The sequence below is a fragment of the Carettochelys insculpta genome, chromosome 4 (assembly GCF_033958435.1).
Source record: "Carettochelys insculpta isolate YL-2023 chromosome 4, ASM3395843v1, whole genome shotgun sequence".
In the NCBI taxonomy this organism is placed as follows: Eukaryota; Metazoa; Chordata; order Testudines; family Carettochelyidae; genus Carettochelys; species Carettochelys insculpta.
The window spans coordinates 36,506,545-36,533,559 of NC_134140.1; the positions used below are offsets into that span (position 1 = coordinate 36,506,545).

Here is a 27,015-nt window from a genome sequence, read left to right on the forward strand (position 1 = left end):
ATGATATAAGAAAGTAAATAAAGCTTGTAGAGCATCCATTACGCTCAAAAAAGTAATCAACTATTTATTTGAAAGAAATAATATATTTGGTAGTAGAGCAATCTGTATTCAGAGAATTACATTTTTGTATAAGGGCTTCATTTTGTCATGACAGGTTTGTAATCCTTTTTATTTTTTTCTAAATTTACCATGTATTTAATAGAATAATTTATGTCGATTATGAAACCCTCCTCATAAAAACATAGAGAGATGCTCTGGGACTCAGAAACATTATAGGTACTTGTTTTTAAAGAAAAATCAAACATGTTATGAATGCAAAGTGTAGTACAATACAAGAACCAGACATATAGTAAATAAGAAAGCATTGTATAAATTCTATGCAATTTAATTTTACTTTGGTCTTATATACCTGTTGAGAATCTTCCCTTGTGTGCTGATCATGCCACTGATACCTATCTTCTTGCTCTCTGAGAGTCCCCAACGCCCTGTTCTGCTGAGCCAGATCCTCTATTCTCCCACAGCAAAGGCACAGAATTGAGGGGGTTACCACTCCCTAGAAGAGCAACGAAGAAACTAATTTAATCTAACTCTGGGAGGATTCAGCTCGAGGGCACAGCTCCCAATAAACTAATCCCCCAAAGGGATCAAAATCTCAAATAAATCTGGCTATCTCTGTGCACAAAGAGGGATGATCAGATAAGCCCCCTTTATCAATGAAAGGGAGACATGCACAGACTTGCCCTCCCCAGGTAATAATTACTTACACTGGACTTGATCATAAGCAAAAGTGTTTTTATTAAGCATGAACTGTAGGATTTAAGTGGTTATAAGTGCAAACACGTAGACTAAAGTAATTTCCAAATTGAAATGAAAATAAAATGAATAGATAGTTCTAATTTCTCTAAGAATCATAGAACACAAGAACTGTAAGGGACCACAAGAAGTCATTGAGTCCAGTCCACTGAGCTCACTGCAGGACCAAGCACCATCTACAGTCTCTAGACCATCCTGATAGGTGTTTATCTAACCTGCTCTTAAATGTCTCCAATGATGGAGATTTCACAACCTCCCTAGCAATTTATTCCAGTGTTTAATCATCCTGACAGGCAGTGTTTCCTAATGTCCAACGTAAACCTTCCTGGATGCAGTTTATGTCAGTTGCTTATTATCCTAGTGGATCTGCCCCATGAAAGCTCATCGCACAATAAATTATTTTGTTAATCTTTAAAGTGTTACACAACTGTTTTGTTGTTTTTTTCAGAGGCCAAGGAAAACAATTTTTTCCTCCTCCTTGTAACACTGTAGAACCTTCACAAGAACAAAAATGCAGCCCTGTAGCACCTGAAAGACTAAAAATATTAGAACTTGCGTGCGTGTATATATTCATATACAACAGATATATTCTGGATCCTGAGTGTAAACAGACAATAGAGGATGAACCTCTATAATCTGGAACTCTCTCACCCAGCAACATCTGTAGTCCAGCATGATTTTAATTAGCCGGGTGACTACTTTGTGTGTGGTTAAGTTTCTTGTGCCCCATTACTATTTGTTAACAGTCACCAGCCCTGTCCCTCACTATTCTGTGCTGTTATTTAGCTGTAATTTACTCCTAAATGTCTCCTAAGAGCCCAGTAAGCAATGGAAATATTGATAATGAGGCACACAATACTGACTTCCCATAGTTTGGCAAATTCTCTCTTTTAGAATCAGTCACGTCCCAAGGGTGTCTGACTAGAGTGGTTCAGCCTGTAGCTGTGAATAACACTTGACTGGGTCTACACTACAGAGTTTTGCCTTCAGAAGTCACCTTCATGACACATTTCCTGAGAGAACCTCACTGCATTCCATGGGTTTACACTCCCTCCAAAGTTCTTTCACAGCATCACAGAATCATAGGGCTGGAAGTGACCTCATGAGGTCCTCTAGTCCAGCCCCCTGCTTCAAGCAGTATCAACCCCCACTAAGTCATCCCAGCCAGGACCTTGTCAAGCCAGGACTTAAAAACCTCAACGGATGGAGAATCCACCACATCTCTAGGCAACGCATTCCAATGCTTCACCACCCTACCGGTGAAGTAGTTTTTCCTAATATCTAACCTACACCTCTCCCTCTTCAACTTCAGACCATTACTCCTTGTTCTGCCAACTGACTCCATTGAGAACAGTTTCTCACCCTCCCCTTTAGAGTTCGCATTCAGGAAGCTGAAGGCTGCTATTAAATCACCCCTAAGTCTTCTGTAAACTAAACAACCCCAAATCCCTATGCCTATCCTCATAGGTCTTGTGCTCCGGCCCCTTAATAATTTTTGTTGCCCTCAGCTGAACCTGCTTCAGCACATCCGCATCCTTTTTATACTGGGGGCCCACAAACTGGACATAATATTCCAGATGCGGCCTCACCAGTGCCCAATAGAAGGGAATAACCACTTCTCTAGATCTGCTCGAAATGCTCCTCCTAATGCACCCAAGTATGCCGTTAGCCTTCCTGGCTACAAGGGCATACTGTTTACTCATATCCAGCCTTTCATCCACCAGTCGTTCTCCAGCCTATAACAATGCTTAGGATTCTTCCGCCTCAAGTGCAGGACTCTAAACTTCTCCTTGTTGAACCCTATCAGATTTCCTTTGGCCCAGTCTTCCAATTTATCCAGGTCCCCCTGGATTCTCTCTTGACCCTCCAACAAATCTACCTCTCCCCCTAGTTTTGTGTCATCCACAAACTTGCTGAGGGTGCAATCCAGTCCCTCATGCAGGTCATTAATAAAGATATTGAACAACACTGGCCCCACAACCGAGCTTTGTGGCACTCCGCTTCAAACTGACCACCATCCAGATAGTGAGCCATTGACCACTACCCATTGGGCCCGACCATCAAGCCAGCTTTCCATCCATCTTATAGTCCAAGGATCCAATCCATATTTTCTTAACTTATGGACATGAATGTTGTGGGAGAAGTCCAGGTATAACACATCCACTGACTTCCCCATGTCCACAGAACCTGTTACCTCATCATAGAAGCTAATCAGATTGGTCAGGCAGGACTTGCCCCTGGTGAATCCACATTGGCTGCTTTTGATCACTTTCTCCTCTTCCAAGTGCTCCAAAATGGATTCCTTGAGGATTCCCTCCATTATTTTCTCAGGGATTGAGGTAAGGCTGACCGATCTACAGTTCCCTGAATTGCCCTTCTTTCCTTTTTTAAAGGTGGGCACTACGTTTGCCTTCTTCCAGTCATCCAGTATCTTCCCCGATCTCCAAGATTTTTCAAGGATAACGGCCAAAGGTTCAGCAATGACCTCTGCCAATTCCCTCAGTACCCGCGGATGTGTTAAATCCACACCCATGGACTTATGTACATCTGGTTTTTCTAGATAGCTCAGAACTTGTTCCTTCCCCACAGATGGCTGCCCTCCACCTTCCCATACTGCTTTGTCTAGGACTGTCATGTGGAAGTTGACTTTGTCCGTGAAGGCTGAGGCAAAAAAACATTGGGTACTTCAGTTTTTCCCACATCATCTGTCACTATGTTACCTCCCTCATCCAGTAATGGCCCCACACCTTCTCTGATAACCTGTTTAGTGTTAACATGCCTGTCAAAACCCTTCTTGTTACTCTTCACATCCCTTGCCAGCTGCAGTTCTAATTGTGCTTTTGCTTTCCTGATTACTGCCCAGATTTCTCCAGCCGTACGTTTATACTCATCCTTAGTCAACTGTCCACTTTCCATTTCTTGTAGGCATTCTTTTTGAGTTTAAGCTGACTAATCATTTCCCTGTTAAGCCACGCTGGTTGCCTCCCATGTTTGCATTTCTTACTGTGCAGCTGGATGGTTTGTTCCTGTGCCTTCAGTAAGTCTTCTTTAAAATACTGCCAGTTCTCTTGAATTCTTTTCCCCTTTATCTTCATTTCCCAAGGGATCCTTCTCATCCATTCTCTCAGGGAGTCAAAGTCTGCTCTTCTGAAATCAAGGCTCTGTATGTTACTGCTCACCTTTCTTCCTTTTGTCCAGATCCTGAAATCTACAATCTCATAGTTGCTGCAGCCCAGGTTTCCTCCCACTTCTATTTCTCTTACTAGTTCTTCCCTGTTTCTGAGCAGCAGGTCAAGTTGCACAAGTTGCACACGGCCCCTGATTGGTTCCTTCAGCACCTGTACCAAGAAGTGATCCCCAACATTCTCCAAAAACTTCCTGGATTGTCTGTGTGCTGATGTATTGGTTTCCCAACAAATGTCCGGATGATTAAAGTCTCCCATGAGAACCAGGGCCTGTGATTTAGAAGCTTCACTTAGCTGCCTCAAGAAAGCCTCATCTATCTCATCTCCCTGATCTGGGGGTCTATAGCAGACACCAACTACAACATCACCTCTGTTACTTCCACTTCTAAGTTTAACCCAAAGACATGCAACTGGATTTTCTCCTTCCTCATACTGGAGCGCTGAGCAATCATACTGATCCCTCACATGGAGTGCAACTCCTCCTCCTTTTCTCCCATCTGTTCTCCCTAAACAGTTTATAACATTCTGTGACTGTGCTGCAGTTATGTGAATCGTCCCACCAAGTCTCCATTATTCCAACCACCTCATACTTCTTTGACTGTGCCAGGGCTTCTAATTCTTCCTGTTTGTTCCCTAGGCTTCTGGCATTCTTTAGAAGTCCCATATCCGGTACTTTAGGACTATGCCACTGGATAAACTGACCAACATGTGCCTCTAACTCTTTCTCCCTTCTCTCTCTCCCTCTCAGTTTACTGAGGAGTCCTGTCATAGCTCATCTATCCTTGGAAGGCTTCACCTGCCCCCTCGTGATAGAGACTTAACAGCAAGAACAGTCTAGCAACCTAGTAACCTGATCAAATAACAGTGACACTATGACAATCTTAAAGGCAGATAACAGAGCCATAATTGAGTCCCCATGCACACTGAATAGTACCTTACTCCACAAGCAGCTAAATTGAAGAGAATCTGGTTACACATGCAGTAAAATGTGAATACTGTTGAGCAGAATCTGTTCCTTAATTAATAATTCTGGATGATGTAGTATGAAATAGTTTAAAAATTAGCAGTAGTTGGTTTAGTGGATGGTATACTTGTGTGGGACTCATGAGTCCTGGGTTCTAGTCCCACTTTTATGCTTGGACTACTGGGAATTTTAGCTATGTCACGCCCTCTCGCATTCCTATCTCTAAATGGATAATTATACTGACATTCTTTGAAAAGCACTTTGAGGTCTACTGATGAAATGTCTTTTAAAAGCTTGATATTGTTATCATTGCAGGACCAGGTTTCTTTCATCCCAGTGATGGAATGCTCAGAAATTACTTGTTTACATTATTTCCAACTTCTCTGTTCATTATTTCCAACTTTTCTGTCCATGAGTATTAATCTAGAATTTTCAGGAATGGATTTTATATATATAAAAATATATATATAAACATTACTTCAAATATATCAAAATATATCCCAGATGTTCAGCCACAATGATAATGGCCTATCAGCAGATATTTGCATATCTGGAGATTAGTGATTATGGAGGCAACTACTGTATATTGAATTACTTTTCTTTAGAGAGAAATAAAACAAACTAAAAGCAATTGGCAGTAGGCATCAAAACACTGATCTTGCTTGCATGGCCGTTCTCTCAAACATTCTTTTGTCTAAGATGCTTCTTGCAATTGCTCATATTTGAGTGAATCTACATGTAGGGAAGTCTTAAAGCAGAAACCCATCACTTTAAAGAAAATCCTCCATGTGGAAATTAATGCATAAAATGCAATAACATATCAGAACTGTCAGGGGAGTTTTCATGCTGTACTAAATCTCCCTATAAATTCATACCTCAGATCACACATACACAAAATTCCAATCAGCAAAGCTTCAGCATCTAAAGCAGTCTACACCTCTTGAAACAAACAAACAACCCTGATGAAGTGGGTCTGTCCCACGAAAGCTCATCACCTAAAAAATTATTTTGTTAGTCATTAAAGTGCTACTGGACTGCTTTTTTGTTTTCTCTAGCAACCCTGCATCAGCTGTGGCCTTGGGGAAAGCTGATGGTGTCATCCTTCTAAATGTAAGTACATCAAATACAGGTGGTTATCTCTCAGGGAACTAGCTGACAGGTAAAACAACATGGGCTCAGAAAGTCATTCTGCTTATGATTCATTTCACTAGGGCTTAAGCCAATATCCAATGAAGTCAAGCCAAATCTTTCAGTGAACATTGGATCAGGCCTAAGTGGACCCTGACAACACTGCATGGTACAAATACACAATTTGGTTTCTTTTCAAAATCATCTCATGAAAAGCTATGATATCTTCAAGACAAATATAGCTATCCTTTCCCTCAAATTATGGATGCCTACCTATGACCTAACAGAGTACAAGATGCCAGAAAGAAAAGCGTCACTAACAGGCCCTCATATGCTTGTTGACAGTGTTAGAAAAGAAGACCTCTGATTCTAAAGTAACTTTAGGTAGAGTTGGTCCAGAATATGAAACAAGCAAACACTATTTTAAAAGAAAATCTCTTTTGCAAGTTTTGAAATGGACTGGTTTTTCATTATTTACAACATTTTAAAACACTTTATTTCTATGTAACAATGTTCATGTTTTGGCTTTTATTTCTAGTCTCTGTCCCCATTTTCTTTTGACAGATTTTCAGGGGAAAAGTGACTTTTTAGCTGAATAAACACTGTCTATTTGTGAGATTATGACTGATTTTCCCAATAAGCCTTTGTTTAAAAAAAAAAAAAAAAGAAAAAAAAAGGAAATGGGAGAAGTATTATTTGTGTGACAGAGGAATCCAATCTTTTTATCAATCTTTTGTCTCTCTGAAGGTCCTGTGCCTTCTCTGCATGGACAATAACAATCTCAAATGTCTTTCTTGAGATGATGCATTTTCTCCAGTGAGCTTGGCCCAAACTCTGCCACTTCAATGTAATGCAGTGTTGCTATCTTTTGCTCCAGACAGTGCAAGGTTTACAGGGTGTTATAGGTATAGAACTGTAAAGTACTATGAGTCTTTAAGATTAAAAAGGCCTATGTTTGTGTAAAGTATATTAAATATGATTTGATATTTTGTGCATCTCAGTGAAAGATGGTGTAAACATTGTTCAGAAACGGGTATAGTGCATTGTGTGAGGTCTCAGAAACCACTATACTGAATGTCACTCCAAGAAGTACTACACAATAAGAATTGCTGCAGGGAATTGTGTCCATAACGAGTGGTTGGTATATTCAGGTGACTGGAGTGTTATAGGGTTCATTCACTACAGTGACTCCTTGCGCTGGCTGTCTCCAGGATTATTTCTGCTAGCTAATGAGGTGTCTTAGATGTGTCTCGCCTGTCATCATCACTGCGTGCAGATCCATCTCAGACCAAATACTGACTCTGCCTGCCTGCCTGCCAGCCTTGAGATCTTCTGTTTCTCCCCAAGTCCCTGCTAGGATAAGGTGCTACCTTCCTGCATACAGCTAGGAGAACCTCCCTCCTTAAACTCCCTGCACCAACTGACTCTACTCTGCCATGCAACTCATTTTTATGTGATGCTGCTGAGCTCTTATTGGTTGCTCTGTGCAGCCTTCTCTAATTGGCTGCCACCTGCGCAGCCTGCCTGGACAACTTTTAATGCCTTTCTTTCATGTGTGTAGTGAACATCCTCATCACATCAAGAAGCCAGGTGTCTTTGCTTACTGTTAATAATACTCAGGCAGTGCATTTCAGAGAAGTTGTGATATGAAATAAGATAAATGGTAGTACTGTACTTAAATTAGGAAGAGATAGCTGGAAAAGTGTCTCTGATTATATAGATTATGTATTGGAAATGTGATACCTCATGGCTGTGGCCACACTTGGCCAAGACTTTGAACTGGCCATTTCGAAGATTACTAATGAAGCACTGAATTGCATATTCAGCGCTTCATTAGCATTAGGACGCTTCCAGCCTTGGCACTTCGAACGCACCGCTTTCGAAAGCGCGGCTCGGCGTGGCTACCAGGGGGTCCTTTTTGAAAGAACCCCACTCCTTTTGAAATCCCCTTATTCCTTTCAGCGGAGGGAAATTAGGGGATTTCGAAAGGAATGGGGTCCTTTCGAAAAGGACCCCCGTGTAGCTGCACCGAACCACGCACTTTCGAAAGTAGCACTTCCGAAAGTAGCACTTCCGAAGTGCCACGGCCGGAAGTGTCCTAATGCTAATGAAGTGCTGAATATTCAATTCAGCACTTCATTAGTAGTCTTCAAAATGTCCATTTGCATGGCCATTTAGAAGTTTTGGCCAAGTGTGGACACAGCCCATATGTACCCAAGCAGTATACAAGGAATGCTTAGTAAGAGTTAAAACTATAGAAAAAAAATCCAAACCTTTGTTATAGAATGTGAAGGCTGCTGAAAATTTCTCTGCTGAGCATTGATGAAGAAAAAGGAGTGGATTAAATTTGGCAAGCTTTTAGAGGGGAAAATAGCATTCTAGGTCATCTCATCTTATAGTTAATTGCAGCTATATCTTAACCTTTCTTTAGCTGCAAGCATCATTGAGCACTAAACAGCCGAGGATTTTATTTAAACTGCTTATTTTTCCAGAAACTATGATGAGTACTAATCAAGAGTCACATTTTAATAGTGTCTTCATAGCAGTTTTCTGATGCAACATGAATAATTGCATGCCATCTGTATCTTTCCACTTTCATAACACCTTTCAGTTACTGAACTGAAAACTAAACTTGCTGATCTATTCAATACATTTAATTCATGCATGAAATAGTAGAAAATGTCAAAGAATGTGAATATTTACATACCTTTCCATTGGAAAAGTTGCATTCAATTTTCTTTCATAGCAAGTACTTTGAGCTCTTACACTGCAAAGCATGCATATGTCATGCAGTAATTTACTGTGCTAGCTTTTCAGCTGTGCAGACCTAGATTGAAATATTGATTGGTTGCAAGTGAAAATGTGTTTGTGGTCTTATCATTGACCCAGTAAGCATTTGACCACATTGCAAAAGCATTACACAATTAGAGCAATTGCCAGTCTCTGCTCGAGAGAGGCCTGCAGCTGGAATTTTAAAACATTTTTGGTCAAGATTTAAGAGCTCTGAGAGATGCTTGATTGAAAACTTACTATTTAACCACACACTGCTTTAAGTCTGAACAGAACACACAAATCTGTCACTTTTAAGAACACTAAACTGATCCTTATACTTCAGGGGGCAGGCAGGGAACATAGAAAGGGAGAGGGGAACATTTGTACGTATGAGATACCTTTTCTTGGTTACTTCTGTGTGTAATGGGGCTTATGTTAAAATTTTAAAAGCCACACCTCTTCAAGAACCAAAGTATCTTACCAAAAACAAGTGTAACTCACTTTTATCAAAGGCCAGGAGAAAACATTGGACATAATTCCTTCCTCATTTCACCACCTATAAGGATACAATTCATTCCCACTGAATTGATACCCATTGAAAGCCCATTAATTATTATTATTATTATTATTATTATTGCTATTATTGCTATTATTATTGTAAATAATAATAATAATAATAATAATAATAATAATAATATTTACCAAGTAATATTCTCACTATTCTGCCTTAAAATCAGAGACTTATCTCTACAGACATCAAAACACTCCAGATCCACAAACCAGTTAGTCAACATTTTAATGGAATGGGGCATTCTGTCAATGACCTCAACGTATGTGTGTTACTGAAGAGAAATTATCGCACCGTTTTAGAGAGACAGGTGGACGAGCTGACTTTTATATTCAAATTCGGCACATTAACACATGGTTTAAATCGTGATGGGAACTTTCTGAGTCACTATAGGGGCTCGTCTGCATACTTGACTCAAACTAATTCTTGATCTTGCCCCCCCACCCCTCCACTCTCTGATTTGCTCACCTTGATTATCTTTTTCTGATTTGTCCTCCTTGCTTACTGTTTTTGGTTCTCTGTGTCTTAAATATTGAGTCTGTTCTGGTCTGGCTATGGTCTGAAAAAGTGTGTCTGTCCCATGAAAGCTCACCTAATAAACTATTTTGCTTTAAAGTGCTACTTGACTGCTTTTTGTTTTGATAGTGTATAGACTAGCATGGCTTACTCTCTGTTATTATCTCTACAAGAAATTATTTGTGTTCTGTTAGGGAAGAAACAGTTCACAAATCTACACTGTTATGAGTAAATCCATAGAAAAAATGTGTCTGGTTGTAATATAGAATGTTTTAACAGTCTTGGAACCAAACATCACTAGTCTTTTAAAAATAAAGTAACATTTACTTTATTTAATACTCTGTTAACAACCATAATACAGTCTGGCAAGCCAAAGAGCCTTACATCTGCTGTATCACATTATGTCACTTCACATTTATATCACACTCTGACTGATATATCCCTGTGTGACATGCTGTTCCTTAAATGTGCCAACAGAGAAATTCAAATCTGTGATGTTAACAACGAAATATTGGAAGATTCAACTTATAAAACAAAACAAAAAATAAATAAAACAAAATATGAGTTGCCTCCATAAATGTTTACTGTCAATTGGAAAGGTGAATCAGGAGCAGTGCAGTACCTAAGACGGACTGCACCCATTGACATAGGTACTGCATACAATTCGTTTCAAACAACTTGAGACATCAATATTTAGCATCACCCTCATTAGGACATCTGTAAAATTCACAGATGAGAAAAATGCATCACAGACCATGAAATCTGGTCTTCCCTGAAAAATCTGTTCTTCAGTGTCCTTTTATCCTATACTATCCAGACTTATGGGGGCAAACCAGCAAAAGTCAGCCAAGAGAGTGTCTCATGGTTATTATAGGAGTGTTACAGTATTGCTGTCCTTACTGCAGTTCTGCCTTCAGAGTGGGTATCCCAAGACGGTGATTGTGGGCTAGGAGATCAGTGCTGAAGGCAGCTCCCTGCCAGCAACAATGGAGAAGTCAAGGCCAGAAATACCATACCATGTGACTCTTACCTGTGCATTGCTGCTGGCAATAGCACTGCCTTCAGACAGGGCTGTCACAAACTGGACAGTCTCTACGTAAAAGAATAAACGCACACAAATCAGATATCAGAAATGGCAATATACAAAAACCCGTAGGAGACCACTTCAATCTCCCAGGCCACACAGTAGCACACTTAAAAGTAGCTATCCTACAGCAAAGAAATTTCAGGACCAGACTCCAAAGAGAAATTTCTGAGCTACAATTCATCTGCAAATTCAACACCCTCAGCTCTGGTTTAAACAAACACTGCAAATGGCTGGCTAAATACAGAAGCAGCTTCCCCTCCCTTGGTGTTCACACCTCCAGATCAACTGCTGGTAGTAAGCCTCACCCTTGCTGACTGAGCTAACCTTGTTATCCCCACCCTTGCTCTGGCTTATTTATACCTGGGCCTGCAGATTTCCATGACCAGCATCTCATGAAGTGAGTCTGTGCTCACGAAAGCTCATGCTCAAAACTTTTCTGTTAGTCTATAAGATGCCACAGGACCCTTCGTTGATGTAAGTGAGGAGTAGCTCCATTAATTTTACTAGAATTGCTTCACAATGATTCCAGAATAAGTAAGATTAGTATTTGATGCTGTGATTCTGAAAGTGAAAACCAGTGGAAGTTCTGGGCTGGTAAGTAATGCTGAGTTTCAACCACTAAGCAACAGTAGAAGACTGAACTGCATCACTGAAGTACTCTATATGCTGCACTGGCTCTCTATCAAATACTGGATTTAACTGAAGGCCCCCAATGAGGTAGGCTCTGAAAGAACCAGACTCCCTTTTTTCTCTGTGTTGCTGACTGTTTTCTCCACTTTCTGAAAGGTTATTTAAAAAGGAAGAAGATAATTTATTCTGAACACAGATGGAGATGATTCTCAGCCAACATATGAAGGCAAATGTTCCTAAAAGGCAGTAGTTACAATCATAATTTGAAGCTGTTTTTCCATGTTTGACATAATATGAACATTATATGTACTGCTGATTTATATAATTGCTCTATGAACAATATATTGTTTATTAATGTTATTTATAAGAGGTATAAATTGTCTCTGAAAAGGTACATTGATGGCTTCAGTGGATTTATACCCATTGTTTCCTAATTTATTTATTTTTCTTATGGTATGTACAATGGATGTACTTAAAAATTCTTTCAAAGAGCCATTACCAGTTCTAGAACATTTCAGTTTTTAGATATAAAGTAGTCTGATTTTACCAGTGTTGTCTTAATTTTTCATAACACATCGCATTAATTTCTTTTGAGACATTCTGAAAAACCTTGATTTTTCACTTCACTAATTACTGCATTGAGGACTACATCCCAAGGGAAATTAGCTGTCCTACTAAAACTTTAGGATCCTAAATCCAAAATTTAGATAATAAAAACCCTGTTTGGATGTCACCTAATAATTTAGGTGCCTAAAATCTCTAGGCACCTATGTTTCTTCTGGTAAAGTATCCTAAACTTCTGCCAGTAGGCATGTGCAAAGGACTTAGGTAAGTGCTTATGCCTGGGCAGGATCCTCACGTTAGATATACCCCCAGGCTATCGTACCTGCCGTGCTTGATCCAGATTTTCTTATACTGAATGGTCATTGCACTGAGTTAGGATTTGAAGGATCAGCAATAATCAAATCCCCTCTCTACCTGGTTCAGGGCAGGAATTCAAATAATGGTCTCTACCCCTCCCCACCCCCCAGATGTGTGCCCTAAACATTGAGCTATTGGCCACTGTGAAATGAGTCTCTTTCAGTGTTTCCCATTAAAGATCCACCTGGTATAATCTTTCATAACTGGTGTACCACCATATATGAAAGATTGTCTTAGGAGAGGGCATATGGGTGAGAAACCTGATCATAGTTAGACTTCTTAATCTCTTTAAGAAAAGCACTTTGGTTGCACTTCCTGTTTTGCATAGAAAGTCCTTCTGGAAAATACCTTTGCGTGGAAGATGTTTGAATATAACTGGACTCAAAGGAAATAAATGCGAGGAAAGAAGAAGGGTAACAATAGATATCAGGCATCAGAGGAAGGACTTCTAACATGCTAAAGAGCAGGGAAATAGATGAGGTGCTGAGAATAGAGTGGAGCTGTATGAAATAAAATATGTTACATATTTCCTGTAACATCATGAACGGTATATATTTAAATTACCTTTTGCCAAGATTAAAATTGAATATGTCATGCCTATCATTTTCTCTTGTTTTTGTATGGTTTTCTTTCTCTCCCTAAGATAAAAATTAGATATCTATTCCTAATATATTTTGTTTAACTACAACCCATGGGGCTTTAGATTATATCCTTTTGCTGTACTTATTGAAAATGCTCTTAGAGGAGCCTTTACTTTATTTTATGTTTCATATTTGACAGCCAACTGTTGGATAGAATTTCATTCTTCTGTACAGAAAAAGAAAAACAACCCATCAAGGGTGAGTCTACACTTTTGACCATACACAGTTGAATATTTATTTTATGCCATAACTCCCCTATTGTCCACATTTCAAGCACTGAAGTATGTTCCTGAAGGACACTCTACTGTGCTAAAGCTACCCTGCATGATAGGTAGGAGTATATGTGATGACGTGGTTGCATGTAAAACAACTCTGAGAGAGGGCTGATCCCAAGAACCAGCTGGGAGAAGGATTGAGACAGGCAGTCTCTCCATCTTTGGAGGTGATGGACTGAGTTGCCTAAGGGAACAATATTTTGTACACAGTAGCGCTGGAGAAAGAACAGTTTAATAACACATTGAAAACAAGACCAAACCCACATCTTTCCCACTGCTATTTTCTTTCTTCCAACAAATGGGGGCTGCATAGAATGGAGTCAAGGTGATCAAGGACTTATGAGCAGGGCTGCGCAGGTATGCAAAGGGAAAGGGAATCCTTTGGTTGTACAAGGGAAGTCGAAGCTGTCCATTTTCCCAGTGAGCATTTCAAATGTTTTATACAGTTCTGAGTGTCCGTCTCCTCCCCATGCTGAGCCATTGCGCAGAAGCCAGGAGAAGAGGATGTGGGTGAAACCTTACCTCCAGTAGCTGTGCTAACACAATTTCAGGCCCCTTGCCAGTGACATGGCAACTGTCTTGCAGTTTTAAATCCAAACATTCAGGGAAGAGAGTACATTTCCTTGTCCTTTTCCTTGTGGTTTGCTGGCCACAGCAATTCAAGTTTCTGACAAAGTGGGGACGTTTTATAGGTGGTGGACTCTTTCTAGCATTTTCTGCACCTCTTCCCTTTCATCTCTTACATAAAACTCAATCAATTTCCTCTCGAAGTGCCTTCAGTATAATTCAGCAAACTTCCAGTGTAGTAAAAGTTCAAGTTAGTTCTTCAAGTTTAGAAAGAGAACAAATACTCTTTGTCCACTTTCATAGCTTATCCACTCAGCAATTTGTAAAGGGTGATCAATAGCAGAAACATCTCTATTGTACAGGTTGTCCTCTAAAGAACTTATATTCCATGTTGGAATATTCAGAACATCTATCATCTCCAAATGGTGACCAGTCTTTAAAGACCAGATAGTTATCTCGATAGCAGTACACCTGAAAGAACTGAATCTCACCCCAGGCAGTACAGATTAAACATATCTAATTTAGAACTCTCTCATCCGGCAACGTCATAATATGACATGATTTTAGTTAGCTGGATGATCACTTATCCTGGCTGTGGCCAAGTTTCCCGCGGTCACGTAAACTTTGTTTACAGCCACGAGTCCTGGTTCTCAGTGGTCTGTGCTGTTATATAGCTGTAATTTACCCCAAATGTTTCCTAAGAGCCCAGTAAGCAGTGAAAGTGTTAATAATGCTGCTAGACAGTATTGACCTCCTGTGGTTTACCAAATTCTCTCATTTGGCACAAATCAAGTCTCCAGGGGGCTGTACTAGAAAGGGTCAGGTTATACTGGTATCTGTTTTCAAAATCAAGTGGTCTGATGCTGATGGATTTTTCCAAGCTCCTTGGACAAGTCAGTGAAGTTTTGCAGTTCTGTAGCACATGTTTATTATCCCAAATTTCCAAGACAAATTGCTTCCACCAAATAATGGCGTTTTTCCAGTACTAGAAGCAGCTGTCCCTCTCTGCAATCCCAAGACTCAACACATCTATTCCACAGATCCCACATGCATTTTTTTTCTCCCACTGCTTCGGTTGTCTTCACTGACTGAAATCTCTCTTTACCAATTCTGTTCATTATTCAGTACTGCACTGCATGAACATTTGTCCATCGAGCAGCAACAGAACCACAGGTGCAGGGTTCAGTTCCATAGCTAGCTCTAGCGGTCCATGATTCTCTACAGAGCCATGAATATTTACATTGAATAAGAATCTGAACTAATGGTAAATATGTACAAAGGCACCATTAAATCAGAAATAACAAGTAAAATATAAAGTCTGCCATATACAAGGTCATAAGGTATATTTTGCATGCTTTCCTTTAGCAAACATTTTCAGGAACTAAGCCACAAACCTTCAAATATTATGGTAATTGGATTATACTTCTTTCTGCATTTTTTGTAAAGACAATTGGATTATTCATTTATTATCTTACATTTTAATGAAGAGCAAAAACTACAGTGACACAATCCCAAAGATGCGCTGTAAAAATAATTAAAAGAAAATATGTCACTATCTTATTAAAATGAGCATGTCAGAATATAGTCCCATAGTGTCATTGGCCTGTCGTTAGAGAATAATGAGATAAATAGTCAATTTTTTCTTATTAGCCTAATATGCAGTGATAGAAAGAGAGCCATTGGATAAGGAAAGTGGAAGACTAAAATAATTAAAACGTATGTAATATCAAGTGAATATGGAACAGGTCTCTTCTAAGAAGTCCAATCTAATCAATGTAATCCATTTTCAAGAAGAAGACCGATCTTCTACATACTTATGCTGGGGAAGAAAAGTAATATAAATTAACAAAGAGTTAGAATTAACTTCTACTTGTTTCCTTTATAACCAGCATATGAACGTGTAATTTAAGGCCTAGCTATGCTCAGAGGATTCACTTTTCCATCAGAGCTAATGGGAAGGGGAAAAGACAGGACAGAAACATAAGACTGTGACACAGACGACATAGTTCAGTTTCCCAGAAAGACCAACTTCTTCGATGTTAGAAAGGCATAAAACACCTCTCCTGGGCTGTGCCTACACTAGCCCAAAACTTCAAAATGGCCATCCAAATGGCCATTTCAAAGTTTACTAATGAAGCGCTGAAATATATATTTAGTGCCTCATTAGAAAGCTGGCAGCCGTGGCACTTCAAATTTGACGTGGCTCGCCACCGCCGTGCGGCTCGTCCAGACGGGGCTCCTCTTTGAAAGGACCCCGGCAACTTTGAAATCCCCTTATTCCTAACAGCATATAGGAATAAGGGGATTTCGAAGTTGCCGGGGTCTTTCAAAGAGGAGCCCCATCTGGACGAGACACACAGCAGAGAGCCGTGTCAATTTCGAAGTGCCATGGCTGTCGGCATTCTAATGAGGAGCTGAATATGTATTTCAGCGCTTCATTAGTAAACTTTGAAATGCCCATTCTGAAGTTTTGGGCTAGTGTAGACATTGCCCTGATGTATTGAGCAAAAACTCCACAGGCAAAATTCTGGCCTCTTCTCTGCCAATACCTCCCCCAATACATCTCTTGCATGAAGGGTGACCAACCATCCTGTATTTGGTGGGACGGTACTGTATCTGGGACAACAAAAAGGAGCCCTGACTTATTTTTTAAGAGGGAAGAATTCATCCCTTATTTAGGCCCTCAGGGGATGGGAGTGGGGGTGGGAGAGCCCACAGCTGCCACTTCCTGAGGGGTCCAGTCCAGGAGCACCTATGGCCCACTCTTCCCTGGGCCTCTGGGCTGGGAGCACCCAAGGCCATTGCTTTGCTGGAGCTCCAGGCAGGAAGCACCCCTGGCTGTGGCTTCCCTGGGGCTGGAGAGGTGGGGAGCACTGGATGCTCCACCCCACATATCTCCCTGTCCTGTATTTGGGAGAGAGAAATATGGTCAACCTACATACATAGTTTGTAAGGCTTACACAGGAATTAAGTGGCTGAAAAAAGCAGAACCAGAGTACTAAACTCTGCTGGTATGGTAAAGAATACAGAAGTCCTGTCAGTTAGTTTTAAAGCTGTTCTGGATGCAGCCACCCTTCCTAACTTCACAGTTGAGCACTTTCAGAGGAGTGGAGCAGCACTTTACTACTACTATTTTTGTAAAAATAACATAGGCACTTAAAGGCGGCCCTGGTACTAGTAGCAGCTGATAGATTAATCAGTATCTCTAATCAGTATCATCAAGAACATCTTCATCCATCACCACCAGGAGATTGCTCTCCAAATCAGTCAGTGTTATCTCTGTTTCAGTTACCCAGATTGATAACGGTCAAGGTCGGAGGCAACTAGATATTGTGATGGTTCTCACACCACAACCCTTCAGAAAGAGAAGATGGGGCACAGTAGTACTTGATCATATTGTCAAAAATGATTTCTCGAGAGGCAGTGATACTGGTCATTTGTTGAAAGAAACAGGCAATTTGTCCCCATTTAACTTGGCATTGGCAGTCTTTGACAACAAAAGAGCCAGTATTCCTCCTCTGGCGCTCTGATACCTCCAGTACTTCAGAATATGGAACTGGCTAAACCTCATCAAGAGAAGACTGGGAGTTTGTCTCAACAACTCACCCTGCTCCAATAGATAGACAGTTATATTTGTTGGAGTAAAATCTGGATACTGTATGTGAAGCAACAAAGGTGTATTACAACCAGCTGTCAGAGTGATTCTGAACTTGGCTGAGTTTCAGAATGCAGTGACAGGCACCAAGTTATGATGGGTTATATAGAGAGCTCATAGGCAGAGAAAAGAACAGAAGCAGATCATTAGGAAATGAGCATAATCAATAAGCAATCAATGAGCAATCCAGGTGATTTAACAAACAATCTGGGATTTACAAAGAGTTTCCGTGCACAGTTTACAGAACATTTTTTCTATAAACAAGTCCTTTGAAAAGTGCATTTGTCAACACTGATGTATAAAGTGATATCTCGTTTGTAACACACTGATGTGTAAAGCAGTGATGTCTCATCTGGCATCCTGATGTAATCTTTGCACGGACATGATAATTCGTGTTATTTCTACAGAATTAAAGCAAGTGGGCAATGCAGGATCAAAGCAGAAGATAGTGAAAGAATCGTGTCAGTCGCCCTTAACTATAGTCTAAGTCCACGCCCCACAGGGTCCCTTCCTGGAATGTGGCTGGCTAGGGACTTATTACATCAGCTGGGATGTCCTTCCCAGATGGCTGGGGTTGGAGGGGTTTACCAGACTCCATTTTGGAACAGTGGTTCTTAGCAAATATCATGGCCTACATCAAAATTGTATCCTATATATTTGACTGTAGCAGATTTTATCAACAGCTTTTCCAGTAGTAAGTATTTAAAAGTATTTAAATTATAAATTAATAGAGGCAACTGAGATTTACCAAGCCATTCTCTACACAAAACAACTTTTATGACCAAGACTTAGTAAATGTTGCAGAGGTAATTGAACCTGTCTTTGCTTCCCATGCAGCAAAGAGGTAAGACAAACCCATTCCTTCTCTCAGACACCAAATCATTGATGCAAGCAATCAACTTCAGGCAAAGACTTTTGTCATTGAGATTCTTCTGACACTTCAGTTGTAACAGCTCATATATAATACAATGTAGACAGTGACATCAAAGCCAGCAAGGAGGTTGCTCAAGAGGCCACTTCATCACTGGCTAAGGATAATCAATTCTTATCAAAAACAAGAAGCCCTGTGGCACCTTATAGACTAACTGATATTTTGGAGCATAAGCTTTTGTGGGCAAAGACTCACTTCGTCATTGTTGTTTTTGAAGATACAGACTACCTCGGCTACCTCTCTGACAATTATTATCAGCTTCACAAAATGATTGACAGGGAAGTCTCTGGGAGTAACTCCCTCTAAGTTTTTAGGAAACAACATGGTTTTATGAATTCCTGAGGGAGGACTATGAAACCAAATTCATTGACTTCACAGGAAGAGTGAGTCCACCCCATTTCAGAGGAGTTTATGGTCAAATTTGACTTGGATTTAATATTTAACTTCCCATCTCTATTCCTGCCCAAAACATTGGAGCTGAAACTTGTTGATCTGAATGCATTTTCCACTGGACAATGAAATCTTGAGAGCTGTTCTGTGGAATCATCAGCACTCATGTAGGCAATAAATTCACTATCAACATTAGTGAACCAGTTGGTACAATGGTGAGAAACTCAAACTCATAGAGGAACTCCAGAGAGGATGTTCGGTCAGGAAATGAAGTAAAATATAACAACATAAGAGAAAAGATGTATTATAGGGTAACAGGCCCCATAAATATTCAGTAACTGAAAGGGGAGTGGGGTTTTGCAGCCCAAATCTGTGTCCTCTAGAGCTTGTAGATGAACAATTATCAACTACCTTTCAACAGCACAGATACCCATAAATTTCTGAAAATAGATATTGTCTGGTACACAGTACAGCATGCACTTACAAGCCCATGGCTAGATATTTTGAAATTTTCACTTTTCTATTTTTTCCAAGTTACTGTGCAGTTAACTATTCATATATAAAGAACATATAATAGATAGAAATGTCTGTAGGGGGAAGACTAAAAGAAGTTGCTTCCAATTACTTCATAACCCTTTAGGGAAAACATCTAGTTGCTGTGTTTAAAACTAATAAAACAAGTTATAACTCCTCAGTGAAAACATTTTTAGGGCTGATCAAGTGAAGAATTAAGCTTTCTGAGACAGGGAACATTAATTTAGAACGTTGAAAGGCAGTATTATTTTGTGTCTATCACATATAAACATAACATGAGGGAAATGAGTAATCAGTTTGTGAAAATGACAAATTATTTCTTTTAATTGTGTTAACTCAGCACAACTGTGAGAATGTCAGAATGTGTTTACTGTTGAACTTCAGTTTATTATTTACTTGTCATAATTAAATTAACATTTCAAGAGTGATAATTTTAAAAAATCAACTTTCTTGTCACCAAGAGCTAACTTTAAAGAATAATTACTCAACGATAACATGAAGAAAGTAAATAGCTAAAATGAGTGAAATCCATCCTGCATCTGACAAAGTGTTTTTTACCCATGGAAGCTTATGTCCTAAATAAATGCGTTAGTCTTTACAATGCCAGAGGTCTCCTTGTTTTTGCTGATGCAAACTGACATGGCTATCAATATGAGACTATATATAAGGTGCCACAGTGCTTCAGTGGTTCCCAGTTTAGGATGCCAAATTCAGGATAGACTGCTGAGAAACAGGTCAAACACCCCAAAGTGAAGATTATTCTATCATTAAGTCAGTAACAAAAGTGAACTTCTGTATCACCACACTGGTTAGCAAGATGTGAAAAATGCAGTCTCCTTAGAAATTCTAGCACTTGGCTCATCACCCAAATACTAGATTTTATGATGAATGGTTATTGAAAACCTGTTTAATCAAATATAAACTCCTTCTGATCCCAAGAGATCAGTGATTTAGCCAGATCAATATATAATTTAGATCTTACCCAATAATCTTGTTGATGCCAATATTTTAGCAACTAAAAACTAAAGGTTTAATAATAGAAGAAGACAGTGGGTACCTTATAGAATGAGTAATAGATCATATACATACAAGTGATTGCAAAGTCCTTATGTCAGGTTGGAAGGAGGGGTAGAATAAACTGCTTGTTTCAAAGTCTCCCTGGAATTCTCCAGCTTCAGAGTAATCAGTCCTTGTTTTGAGCTTCCGTGCCAGAAATCCAGTACAGAGAAATAAGGTCAAAATGGAGATGTATCAAGTACCTTTTAGTATCCTCTGCTATGTGCATGGATTTTTGTGTGTCAAACCAAACCAACAGTCCAGGTGTGTGGAAAATTACTGACCCAAGATGGAGTCTAGAGTCACATGAACATATCACACGCCCTTATATGATTTAATGACTCATGGGACTGCCATTGCCCATATTCTTTCTGAGGTGTCCACAGGAAAAGCTTACTGGGTAAATGAATTTCTTCCTTGGTCTATGGAAGTTTCCTTCATGGACCATCAACATATTCGTTTCTTGCACTAATGTAAATTCCATCTGGAAGGTGCTACCCAGGAACAAAACACGTGTTTAATTTACCGGTACAAAGCCAATTGTCATAATTTCAGATAGAAAGATGATACCTACATATAAACAAGATGATTATACTTAGGAAATCTTAACTTTTTATTAATACTTTCCATGACATAGTTTATTGAACATTTTTGCAATTATATAACAGTGACAATATCAGTGATTTAAATGGCTATATCCATACATGCTTCACTTAAAATGATCAACCATTCAAGATGTACATATCTTCATATAGTTTATTTTTATTGCAGATTGCTTTTTGTTAAAACACATATTTCTCCCCTAAATGTACTAGATTTTAATAAATTGATCTCCACATGAAAATACGTTCTATGAGAGGATACATTTACTGTTGTTGTTTATTATTTTGTGCATATGATATGTTGGAATGATTGATAAGAGATCATAATTTTGACATATGTGTATTGGTCTGGGTAAATCTAATTAGTTTCCTTGTGAATAACACAATTTTTCATTACAATTATATTGGCTTGGTCAATTAAGAGCAATATATGCACTTTATTCAGTGCTTTGTAAAATATATTTACAGGAATAAATAGCACATAGGTATATGAAAACAATTAGACTCATTTGCTTAAATCATATTTGTTCACTTGGGAAAACTTCTCCCTATTTAAAGTATATTGCATTGATTTAATTTTACTGATACACACAAGCCATAGATTGGTTTGTTTGTGAACTTATATATGTTACATTAAAATTGGAAGCAATAAACTGATTGACTCTTACACAGGATAATGGGAGTGGGGGAAGAGGGCAATTGCCCTGGGGCCTGGCAATTCAGAGGGGCCCAGGACTCCTGCTGCTGCTGCCGCAGCAACAAACAGGGACCCGGGCCCTTTAAATTTCTACTATAGCCCTGAGTGGAGCACTGCAGAGACCCCAGCAACATGCTCCAGATGGCACTGGAGGGGAGGAACCTGCTGCCCTGGTGGCATGAAGGGCCAGTTACCCTGGCCTCACCCCTTCTGCCTAAGCCTGGCAACCCACTTCCAGAAATGCCAAGGGCCCAGCGAGTTTATTGACTTACCTCCTCTCCTACCATTAACTATGTATGAATTTTATTAGGTGTCAAGAATGAAACTCATTTGCACTTGAAAGACAGAATTTACAGGTAACAATATTCAGAAACATTTTGATTTATGTTTGAATAACTTTGATATTCTTAGTTAGTGACAAACAGGGCCTTATTCTTCTTCCATGTACATGAATCTATTGTGTAAATTATTACTACTGCCTGTGAAATCAATGGTGTAACATCATTATAAAATATATATGCAAGATCTGAATCAGGGAAATTATTCTGCATGCTGTCCCAGGACTTACTGGCCACACAGAGTCTTATGTACAACATTGCATATAAACTGCAAAATGTCTTTACTCCTGCATGAATATACAACCACATGCAATTAATTTAGCTTAGTAATCATGCAGAAGATAAGGATTACAACTACAGTAACAGGATAACATGCAACCTACATAATATTTTACCACTGCTTATTAAAAACAGTGATTTTGCTTGAGTATTATGAAGAACGATCCTCTATTTTACATTCCAGAACCAACTATAACTGTGGATATGATAACCCAAGAAAGGATGCCTCAGCTGAATTGCAGGATGAATCCAGGTGATTTTAAAAAAAAGCTACCTCATCCCCTTCCAACTTTTGAGATCTGAACTCTTAGGGACAAAAATCAATGGCAGTTATTCAGGTGTCTGAAAAGAGTTCAGCCCTTAGGGTTGAATTACAATATGAATGAGAGTTCCCTAGAATATTTCCATATGAATATTCACTTGCAGCATACTATTTAGTGCATGTGAATATGGGATTGAATTTTTGTTTATATATTTTGAAGATGAAATCTGGGGACCTAGTTACTGAATGTCATTGTTATACTCTTAGAAATGAGCATTTGGGAAAACTTAAGTGTAAATAAAGTATCAGAAATAAAAATAAAGCAAACTGTGAATATTTGAATATACTGTTGGAAATTTGCAATGTGTTCTCTAGCTACATAATCTTATGGTATCATTTCTTTTCTCTGACTGGATGACCTAACTAAATCAATAGGATGCTCCTGAACTAGCAAGTTTTTTTTTGTTTGTTTTTGTTTTTTTCAGAAAAGACAATCCTCTTTCAGAAAAACCCACGGAGCATCTAGGTACAAAATGTGCTCTTTCAATCTGAAATCAAAAGACCGGTATCCTTTTTTCAGCAGCTCTCCTCCTCTCTCAGATGAGCAACTTTTTCTGAAAGATTTTTTCAAAGAAAAGTGTGTGTAGACGCTCTTCAGACCCTTCTTTCAAAAGAACTGTCTTCATGGTGCTGGATTTTTAGATTCCTGGCCTGTTCTTTTGAAAGAGCAGAGGCTGTGTGGACACTCTGTATCAAAAGAGCAGACCAATTTTTCAATGTGCTTTTTTTATGTGCAGACACAATCTTTTGAAAGAAGTTTTTTTGGAAGGTCTCTTCCGGAAGAACTTTTGAAGGATTACTGAAATGTAGACACAGCCAAGCAGTATGAATTGCTAATTCTACAAACTGCTCAATTTAAAATTTGCTTTGGTTGAACATTCCAGTATTGGAGGGCATAACCTTTTTTTAGCAAATATTCCTTCTAATAAGACTTGTCTCTTTGAATACTGATAGACAGCAAACAAAAAATAATGGTTAACTTAAAATTCACATGTGGAAATTTCTTGTCATTATTCACTTAATATACATATGACTGTTTCTTATAAGTATTTTTATATCCTGTTTCTGTAAATAGGTTTTTATTAATATTAAATGTAAGGACATGCCCTTCAATGAAGTGTAGGGACAAAAATTTGCTTTTTGTCACACCATGGGCTACATCTACACTAGCCAAAAACTTTGAAATGGCCATGCAAATGGCCATTTTGAAGTTTACTAATGAAGTGCTGAAATACATATTCAGTGCCTCATTAGCATGTGGGCAGCCGCGGCACTTTGAAATTACGTGGCTTGCTGCCGCACAGCTCGTCCAGATGGGGCTCCTTTTTGAAAGGACCCCAGCTACTTCAAAGTCCCCTTATTCCTATGAGCAGATGGGAATAAGGGGACTTCAAAGTAGCTGGGGTCCTTTAGAAAAGGAGCCCTGTCTGGACGAGCTGCGCGGTGGTGAGCTGCACCAATTTCAAAGTTCTGCGGCCACCTGCATGTTAATGAGGTGCTGAATATGTATTTCAGCACTTCATTAGTAAACTTCGAAATGGCCATTTGCGTGGTCATTTCTAAGTTTTTGGCTAGTGTAGACACGGCCCATAGTTGCTATTTTTCCCCAAAGGAAGAACTATATAAATTGTCTGATCTGATCCTGTTCTATGTAAATATCTAGGTTCCAGAGATGGGGAGAGCAAGGGTGCAGAATGCAGATCAGAGGTGAATAGCTAGCTGACAAAGATAGATCTTGACAATTGAACAGAGAAAGTTTTTTAAGGCAGGTAGTGACTATCATCTTTTGAATCAGATGCTTTCCTTTTTTATTTCCTGTTGTGTCAGGCTTTTGAGCACAGCTGTTTGTTTAATTTTTTTCCTACCCACTTTCACCAAGAAAACAAAGTTCATTAAGAATGCCTTACAGGTTATCTGTAGAAGATGTCTCTTGGGCTATGTATCCACAGCAGTGTTATGTCAAAATAAGCTACTCCAGAAGACCATGTCCACCCATGCTCCCCCTTTCGGAAGGGACATTTAAATGACATAGATCAGAACTGCTTAATGAGGTGCTGATATGAATATTCAGAACCTCATTACCATAATATAGCCAGTCATGCTTTGAAAGTGCTGCCTTAGAAGTACAAACAGGCTGTGTAGATGTGGGCACTTCAAAATAAACCCTAGTTTTCAAAAGTTCCTTATTCCCAAAATGAATTGGGAACAAGTGAATTTCAAAGTCTGCGGTTTATTTCGAAGCGCCCATGTCTGCATGGCCAGTATGCATTTTAAAAGCAGCAATTTTGAAGCACGATTGGCTGCCATTATATTAACGAGGCACTGAATATTCATATCAGGGCCTCATTAACCAGTTCCAATCTGTGTCATTTAAATGTCCCTTCCAAAAGGGATGAGCATGTGTGGACACGGCCAAAGAGATTTTCTGGAATAGCTTATTTCTGAATAGCAAAGCTATACACAATAGAGCCGATTGGACGCCTTATGGTTTATTTCATAATAGGCTGTATTCCCTGTCTGCAAAGCCCCTATTTCGAAATATCTATTTTGAAAAAGCTGTTATTCCTCATACACGGAGGTTTACCAATTTCAAAATAAGATGCCCATTATTTTGAAAAAGAATTCAAAATAGTGGTCGTGTTATGTAGACACTAGCGAAGTTATTTCGGAATAATGGCTGTACAGAAGTTGAAAATTTTGCACTATGAAAATACAGGAACTTTTTTCTGCATGGATTACACATGAAAAATGTGTGTTTGTGCACACATGCTAGCAGATTAATTGTGGACACATAAGTCACTGGGTACTCAAAGAAGCAAGTGTGCCTATGGCATGGGCATCTGGTTATGCCTACCAGTGCATTTTCAGTGTAATGTTAAATGTACTTCTAAATTTAGACAAATGGACATACATGATTAAAGTGTTTTTAAAGATTAAAAAGCTTTCTCAACTAGATTCTTATATTGTGCTTGTGAAATGAACACACAATTTCTAGATTTTTAGCAGTTCTGGGCACTTCAAACACAGTACTGAAAATTGCACTAAAGAACAGTTTTTGCAAGTCTAAATGCTCAATGTACACCTACCTTTATAAAATCTGTTACTGGAATATCCTTTGTACTCAACTTCATTCATTTAAATTCTCATTAAAACAAAATAACATTTCATGGATACCATGCCAATTATTTGAAGTTAGTCTCTTATAAATTAATTTCTGCCTATGCAAATACAGGGGAATTTTATTTTGATTGAATTATTCACTGCAAATTATTCCTGTTCATGTTCCTTTGATGTAAAAACGAGCCTTCATTGGTTGTTGCTATTTAGAAAATTAGGGTCTGATTCTGAACTTATTGAAGTTGATGGAAAAATTCACATTAATTTCAGTGGGATTTGGAGCATGCCCAAAAGCATTTACTAGGGCAACGGTAGTCCTGGATGACAATTTTTAAAGTTTAACTTTTGTGATTTCTTTCAAATTGGATGAAGACTCTTCTATACTGTATAGATACTTTCATTGTTTAATAAATAACATTGCATTCGATAGCAATATAAAAGGATCTTTTAAGGTTGTAAGTATTTGTTTCATGGCTTGTTGCAATTTTTCAGTCAGTTACAAACACAATATCCTATTTTCTCCATTTTACTACTGAATCCAAGTGTAGTGTGTGGTCATTTAATACACGTGGTGTTATCCAGGCCTGACAGGTCTGTGTAAGAAGGGATATTGAATTCGTTCTGTGGCATGCTCTTGCTGTTAGTTTGCCAGACTCCATTCTCTTCCAATACCATATGTTTGATGGGAACCTTCAGATTTGCGGATATGTCCAAAACCAGTAAAACTTTCTATAATATTGTTACCTTCCACTCCCTAGCAAATATCAACACTAGAATTAGAGACACTACAGTTATCATTAACTTTAACAGTGCTTCCCTAATGGTTTATGCAGTAGAGTTATGGAGGAGATGACCAAAGGTATTACAGCTTCTAATTAAGCAGTGCTTCCAGGGAGAATGTACACTTAGACATCATACTGGTGAATGGCAAGTTGTCCTTGCTGTGGCTATGGAATCAAAATAGATGTAGTAGAATTCCCTATACATTCCTGGTCTCTATAAATCCACGTCCTATGACTCCACCATA

At 39.0% G+C, this 27,015-nt stretch overlaps 1 long non-coding RNA gene across 2 annotated transcripts in view; it reads right to left on the reverse strand.

Annotated features, from left to right (window-relative positions):
• LOC142012008 (uncharacterized) overlaps window positions 1-20,786 on the reverse strand; it is a 56,564-nt gene extending 35,778 nt beyond the window's left edge. For both annotated transcript variants that reach the window (XR_012645243.1, XR_012645242.1), the window contains exon 1: window positions 20,667-20,786. This is a non-coding gene — a long non-coding RNA (uncharacterized LOC142012008). The remainder of the gene's footprint in view (window positions 1-20,666) is intronic.
• Window positions 20,787-27,015: the final 6,229 nt, after the last annotated feature.